The sequence below is a fragment of the Octopus sinensis genome, linkage group LG16 (genome assembly GCF_006345805.1).
Source record: "Octopus sinensis linkage group LG16, ASM634580v1, whole genome shotgun sequence".
In the NCBI taxonomy this organism is placed as follows: Eukaryota; Metazoa; Mollusca; class Cephalopoda; order Octopoda; family Octopodidae; genus Octopus; species Octopus sinensis.
Genome location: NC_043012.1, coordinates 9994643 through 10003522, shown reverse-complemented (window position 1 = coordinate 10003522; position 8880 = coordinate 9994643).

The following is an 8880-nucleotide window of genomic DNA, read 5'->3' as shown; positions in this document are numbered from 1 at the left end:
GTTGATGCTAAACCGCATATACAATAAGTTGTAGAGGAATGTGTGGCAAACAGATTGATATTATATATATATATAATCAAAAGGAAGCAAAAGGATATCAAGAGGTGATGCAGTACGACTGTTTCAACCGTCTCCATTTGATTGGACAATGCAATCATACATAAATTTAAATGCAGGGTTATCCTCACCTGCATAAATAAATAAATAGAATTTTTAATCAGTTGGACACATTAATTTAAGCTTACTCAAATTCTCTAATAGAGCAAGAAGAGGGACAGTGTCCATGTTACTACTAATGTAGCTAAGAATATACTACACTTCTAGTTTGTTAGGGATTGAGGTTCAATTTTAATTTATTAGTTTTTTTTATCAACTACCAAATACAAGGCTAGAGGACAGTGTCTGTTTAGAATAGAGGGCAGAAGTGAGTTGAGAGTTAATAGTTGAGTATGGTTATAAATATAGCTAGGATTTTAGGATTTCTATAAATAATTGTTGATAAAGGAGGCTGGGTAAGGAAAGAACCCAAATCACGATGTTAATTACACGTTAAAGGGGCAACACGTTAATAAAACTTATGATATTAATACAGAAGAAATAATCATGAGGTACTATGGATGATTGTATATAAACAATAGTGTTATGCTGTATAAAGATAAGTTTTAAGATTATAAAAATTATACAGTTCTATATGAGGATGAGGAATTAAGTTCCATTTCGTTTTACATTATTTACACTTGACGGATATTTGTCCTCATCTTGTTTTTGTTAACGGAACGTTTCGGTTAATATACCCTCCAGCCAAGGTATTTTTCGATGTAATTATTTATTATTATTATTATTATTATTATTATTATTATTATTATTATTATTATATTATTATTATTACTATTATTACTAGTCTAGACGAGGAGCGCGATTCGATTGTAAGATATTTCATTAGTTGAACGATATTTCAACAGTACGTCTGTCTTTGTCAAGTTCAAATTAAGAAGTGATAAAAATTCAAAATTCTTTTCATGTAAAGATTCCCATTTGGTGTACGCTGCAGAATGCACGAAGCACAACTTAATTTATGTTGGTTGCACAACAAAACAATTAAACAAAAGGTTTGATTGGCACAGATTCGACGTCAGGCAAAATAACGGTAGTTCGACAGAACTTGCTGAACATTTCGTTTCAAGCGGCTGCAATTTTGAAGAAGACTTGAAAGTGCATATTCTCAGAAAATATTCTGAATCTTCTTCGCTTTCACTTCTCAGAATGTATGAGGTGAAATAGGTTTGCGGGTTATTAACATCATACCCTGGGGAAATGAATAAGATGACAGGAGAATATCATCAAATTTATACAAAACTGTTTGATTAAATATTCTTCTTTCTCTTTTTCTTTCCTTTTATACTGTCATCTTCTTTTTTCTGTTTTTTTTCTGTCTTTTTCTTTTTGCCTGTTATAAAATCGTAGCTTAAAAACTGATGATGTCATCCCATCAACGTGTGAACGCTAGTTGCTCTTGTTCATACTTTACGTTTAAATTTCTGTAATTTTGAATTTTTATCACTTCTTATATTGAACTTGACAAAGACAGATTTACTGTTGGAATATCGGTCAACCAATAAAATATCTTACAATTGAATAGCGCTCTTCGTCTTGACTGTTTACCTTTGTGAAGAGTTATGTCAATCCTTTTTTAAAAAATATTATTATTATTAGCCAGCACAATGCTTGGAATTGAACTCGGAAACTTGGAGTTTGTAGCCTGTGCTCTTAACAACTACTCCATATGTCCGTAGGCGCGTGAACTGACAGGCCAGTTTATTGATTGCTGTATTCAATCGGTCCATTTATCCGTAGTGAAAAACTAAGTGACCAGATGCTAGACTCATCAGAGTCATGATATTCCGGTGAAAACCAAGCAGAACCATGATAAATGAATGATACAGGTATGGGAAAGTGAGCGAAGAGATGAAATACGTACAAGGTGATTGAAAGGGAGATAGAGAGAAAAGGTGGAAGAGTAGTGATGAGCTGGAAAATAACTGAAAGTAAAAGAAAAAAAAACAACACAGGAGGGAAAGAATGGGATGGACGGCTGATGGTAAGAAGGGATAAGCGATGGCCAGAAGTCAAAAAGGGGACAGTAATAAAAACATTAAAGGTCTTCGTGTGTGTACTTGAGTCATCACATTCAAAAACGTCTGTATTGTCTAGAGATTGAATTCTACCCAGTTTAGTGTTTTGAAATTTGACGTAGACATCTTACACTCATGGTCAATTTAAATCTTTAATATTTGGGTCATTACTATTATCATATATCGGGATTGGAGTGTATTAAAAAAAATAAAGGTTAACTGGATAGAAAAAGTACAAGCAAGTGCATTAGTTGGTCACCCGGATAAAATGAAACAAGTGTTTTACTTTTCGAGCCTACGCTCTTCAACAGAAAGGAATAAAAGAACATAAAGAGAGAAAGCACGAAGAAAAACTTCTAGATTTCAGCAGTCCAATATGAATTCTACGTCACCACAGTACAACAAGTCGACAGTTGTTAGGTGTCAGTATTCTAATAAGGCATAGATGTTTTGGTGACGTGGTGTAATCCTTGGTACATATAACACAAGAATTTAATATGAAATAGATCCTTATAGAGTACGCTATTTACCTCATTTACTCATAAATTGATATATACGTGTATGTGTATTTGTGTTTGTGCGTATGCTTTATGTATATTATATATATATATATATATACCTGTATGTATGTCTATATGTGTCCATTGCATAAACATATGTACCATATATATATATATATATATATATTATATATATATATGCGAAACATGTTATCGCAAGCATTGATATCATTCGGATCATTAAGAGATACAAAAAAAAGACTGAAAAGTCAAAAGCTGTTATCAAGATAGAAGGAAAAAAAACTCTTCTGTTGCAAGAATAAATCACACAAATGACCCAAATATCAGATAAAATGTTTGAAACATAACATTTAACAAGCCATCATTCAACGAAGGAGAATCTTACCACAACCTCTTTCGTCTTTTATCATATACATATTATGTACATACATACATACATATTATGTGTGTGTTGTGTATGCATATATATATATATATATATATATATATAGTGACGTATTTTTGCCATTTCAATATGGCTAACCCCTAAGGGTGGATGCTACTGTAGTTTTTAGCCCCAGGAGGACACACTCCTCCAGCTGGCCATAGACACACTATCTGTGTCCTGTCAGTATTTGCAAAGGGAAGTCATCCTTCCCGTCTTCAACTTATGATACACACGGACTCGAGTTTCGAGGTATTGACCTCTTGTCAGCGTGTGACAATCATAGTTGTCGCCGAGAATTAGATTTCCTTATATATATATATATATATATATATATATATTATATATATATATATATATATATATACAATGTATGTATGTATACACATAAGATACAAAATGCTCAGCACACACAAATATATATAAAATTCTAAACATAAAATTTGATTTTTAATTTTAATCATAAAAACAATTCTCCCTGCAAATCGTCCGATTAATAACGATTAAAAATAAGTCAGGCAAGTTTGTGATTTCCATATATATGCTTTACTTTTTTTTATTTTCATTTTTGATCTTTCTGAACTTTTTTCCTTGCATTTCATTTTCTGGAATAAGACAAACGCGAAATTGTGCAAGAGTAAATAATTAAATTATTCCAAGTCATTTCAGTCTCTGTTCTTCTCTGTGTGTTTTACTGTGTATATTTCCTCTACAACATATCATCAAAGTCATTTTTCAGACAATATTAATCTAGCATATACTTTGACATTTCAGTAAGATTCCAGTTTGCTTTCTCGGATTCAAAATCACCCCCGTTCTATACGTATACAGGAAATGTCAAGATACAATATCAGGATACATGCATACACACACACACACACACACACCACATACACACACACACACACACACACACAACACACACACACACACACACACATATATATATTATATATATATATATATATATATTATATTATATATATATATTGTATATATATATATATATATATATATATATGGTGGTAGTCTACTCCTTATGCAGAGTTTGACCACCTCCTGTACCCTACACCTTAGCACAATCATGGCATTTGATGTGGCATTTTTAAACCAGAGAATGTTCTGAAAAGACACCCACATAGATTGCACCTCCGATTTGGACTACTGAGAGCTGCAGATAACTTCTGCTCTTTGTGAATCTTAAAATGTCTCTTGAGGCCTCCGTAGGATTTGCAAACCTTCTGGCATACACTGCATTCAAAGGTGTGCACAGACGTATAGGCAGAATAGTTGGTGGAGGTTCGCAGATAAGATTTGAGACCAGCAAAAGACAAGCATGGTTTATCACAGACTGTACACACGAAAAGGTCATTGTCATTCCCCTTCCCGATCGTTACATTCTTCCTTAGATCTCTTTTGTATCTTATTTGTGTTATCCTTTTCAAATACTTTTCAAATGCTTTCACTCCACTCCACACTTTTGTTCGCCACCCAACTCGATCCGAAGCAACGGTTTCTATATTTTCTGGAACCATTCCAAGTGACGTCATAGTAGTCCTTATGCCGTCCTTAATCCTTTTTGCGGGGGAGAGAAGGTTACGCCGATAGCGTTTCCTCTCTACAAGCTCACCATAAAACAGCTGTTTCCGCATGCGTTCATCTCTCATTCGAACAATATGGCCACACAATCTCAATTGGTTCCACAAAATCATAGCTTTCATTCAGATGATGCCTGCAGATGCAAGGACATCTGTGTTTGGAGTAAAGGAATTTCATTAAATTTTCAAATGCGATGAAGTCATTTTTGGCTGAATTGTTCTAACAATTTAAAATGTATTTCATAATAAGTCCAAATTTCACAGGAATACATCAGGGATGGTAAGACAAATGATTTTTGTATTCTTATTTATATGACGGTGGTACCAAACATGTGACTCCAACACACCGATTGCTATTGCGGCTCTTTGTATTCGCAGCTGTATTTCTGTATCAAGATTTCCATCATTTTCAACAGAGCTTGCAAGATAGATGAACGAATCGAAAACCTCCAGTAACTTTCCCTAAACAAAGATTTTATGGGGAGGGTTACAAACAGCACCACTCGCAGGTTGATGCATTTTTTTTTCAAGTTGATTGTCAAGCCAAAATCATCACAAGTCGAGGCAAATACAGGTACAAGAGATTACACACCTATTTCACAATGACTGACAAGAAGGCATTCGTCAACGTACAAAAGTTCCCTAATGAGTGAAATCAAAACCTTCATTTTGAATTTCAGTTTGGTCAGATTAAACACATTCCATGTTGTCAGCTCATCATTCCCTGTAGTTAGCTCATCATTTTTCAGTAATTTTTTAAAATTTAACAAATTATTGCTTCAAATCAGAGAATAAATAATATTATGATACATATTAGTAGCTTTCCCGCTGTAACACGCAAAGCCTTTCGGGTTTGTTTATTAAAATATTATTTTCGTAGTTGTCACCTTGGGCAAGTGTCTTCTAATACAACCTCGGGCCGACCAAAGCCTTCTGAGTGGATTTGGTAGACGAAAACAGAAAGGCCGTCGTATATATGTATATATATATATATGTGTGTATATATATATATATATATATATATAGTGTGTGTGTGTGTGTGTGTGTGTGTGTGTGAACGACAGAATAAGTACTACGCTTACAAAGCAGAAGTCCTGGGGTCGATTGCTTGACTAAAGGCTATGTTCTAGCATGGCCACAGTCAAATGACTGAGAAATTATAGGAGTAATATATATATCTATATATATATATATAGATACACTACATACCTACATATATTCATATATATATATATATATATATATATATATAATCAAAATAATCTACAGGATATCCATAGGTGATGCAATACGACCGTTTCAACCAACTCTTTTTAATTGACTAATGAAATCATTACATCAATTTAAATGCATAGCAATCCTTAGATGCATAAACGAATGAATAGAATTGTTTTCATCAGTCAGACACATTAAAATAATTTTACTTACATACTCTAATAGGAGGTTTAAAAATCTGCCATAAAGGATAGAAAATAGCCACTGAGTTACTGGTTTGTTACCTATTATTTTGTTGGGAATGGCAATATTCCTAAAATAATAGGTTTAATCATAAATCTTTGTTTATAAATGTGCAAATCAAAATCTAGAAAATGGAGAGAATTTATTAACGGTAAAATTCTAAATGTTCACTTACAGATCTTTCGATTTTGTCCAAAAGAAATAAATTCCAGTAATTAACAATTATTACTGTGCAAAATATCATGAGAGGAGTTAAAAAGATATAATCTCTAGGTTATTACATGTTATTCTGCCAAAATTAATTCTTTGGGACAAAATCGTAACAGCTGTAATTGAACATGTGGAATTTTTGTAGTGAATAATTCATATTAACGCTGCTTAACCATTTTCTGGATTATATATATATATATATATATATATATATATATATTGGTGTGTAGAGCGAGGGAGAGAGAGAGCGAGATATCACAAAATCTGTTACTCAGAGTTTCACGTTGCCGGTCGTCGGACAGTTTTAGTTTAAAATGGAACAAAATATAGTTATATTCATGAATGTACCATAGATTTTTTTTCCATTTGATTTCAGCTCACGAGCTGTGGCCATGCTGGGGCACCGCCATTTGGTGTTCCTGCATAATTTTACTTCACGAATGTTTTTTAGCAATTGACATTTGGTGCATGAGAGAGTTTGATGCAGCTGCCCTCATCTGCACCTCCTGCCGCGAAGTTGGTTCTTCTGGGACACCCGAAAGGAAGAGGTCCAGCTTTATTTTGAAAAGACCTACATCCACTCCATGCAGGTCTCTGAGGTCCTAGATAGATACATATTTGAAAATAGTTTTGTTTCAATGGTCCTTTCGTTTAACAATAACCGGTTATATGAAATTACGATTGAAAATCATATTTTTCTAGATATGAGAAAACTTTAAATCAAAAGATAGCTTTAGTAAAAGGAAATATCTGCATACCCAGGGTAAATTAATATATATCCGTTTAAAATAAAAACATTTACAAAGAAGAAAGATCATAAAATTACATATACATTTACTATACATACACATAACAAAAACCTATATATACATATATACACTAAACATACAAACGTTGATACATGCCTACATAAATGTTCAAAGAAATACAGGCAAAATATAATTATATACAAATGCATATATACAGGTATCCACGTACATATATATACGCAGACTTTACTTCGCCGTGTGTGCTTCAAATAAACAACCTAGCTGTTATAAGCTAGAGGAAGAAAACGAAAAAAAAATCAGAGAATATAAATGGTGATGAAAAAAGAAGAAGAAAAGAAGAAGAAAAGAGGAAAAGAAAATAAGAAAAAGAAAAAGAAAGGATAAAAGGAATAAACAAGAAAAAAGTAAACAAACAGAACAAAGAAGAAAAAGTGTGGAAGAAATAAAACAGAGTAAGAGAAAATTACACAGAAAGTGAAATGATTTGGAAAAGTATCTAACAAGTGTTAGATACTTCGGTGATGTCTCTATCTCTCTCTCTTTCTATATTTGTCTCTCTCTCTCTCTCTCTCTCTCTCTCTCTCTCTCTATATATATATATATATATATATATTATTATATATAATATGCATTTCGATATGTGTATTCTACAAACATGTATAAATACATATATATATATATACATACATATATACATACATATGTGTGTATATATATCTATATATATACATATACATATACATATATATCTATATATATATATATATATATATATATATATATATATAATGTATGTATGTATGTATTATTATATCTATATATATATATATATATATATATATATATATATAATATATATAATATATATATCAAATGAATGACGGAAGATGGAATATACAGGAGGATGCTAAAATTTCATCGTCGCTGTAAAGGTATCGCAGGGCTTGGTAGTAAATTGAGGGCCGTACAAATATGTGTATGTGTATGTATGTGTGTGTATATATATATATATATATATATTATACTAAACCATTATTGGTGAATTGAAGCAATGGAGCTGAACGCAGATTGAACAGAAATCGTTTTATTTCATTCTACACGTGTTTTCGAAAGGCACAAATTACCAAAATCCGATTGAATAATGGGCAATATTGTGTCTTTCTCTTCAGGAAGAAAAACGGAAATCGTTGGAAAAACAAAAACAGAACAGAGGCAGAGCAAAAAACAAATCGAACTGTGCTCCTAAGAGCCCATGGCAAAACTGTTTTATCAGTGTATGTTGAGAAACCGGTGGCTGAAGAATTCAACAGTCAGGCATCGGTCAAAATGTGGGTGAGGGTGTATAGATGTTCTTTGTGACCGAGAAATAAAGTTCTGACTATTTAAAGAATATTGGATGTTTATAAGGGGCGAGAAAAAATCTACTTAGAGAGTGTGTGTGTGGGTATACTGTTCTATATATGTGTGTGTTGGCGTAGGGGTAGAAAACATTTTTTTGTGTACGTGTGTGCGTTTGATCGTTCGGCTGTCAGTGGCTACTGCCGTGATAACCGTTGGGTGGCAGAAAGAAAAAAAATAAAGAAATTATATATATATATTTTATGTTTAATGTGTGTGTGGTGTGTTCATCTAAGCCTACCTTGACAGGAAAACCCCCGCTGTGAAAACAACAAGCCCCGTTTTGTCTTACAGGAGTAATTTCCCTTGCAGTGGTTAATTGTATATATCTTAAAATCTATTTCAAATTTGTTACCAAGGGCTATGTAT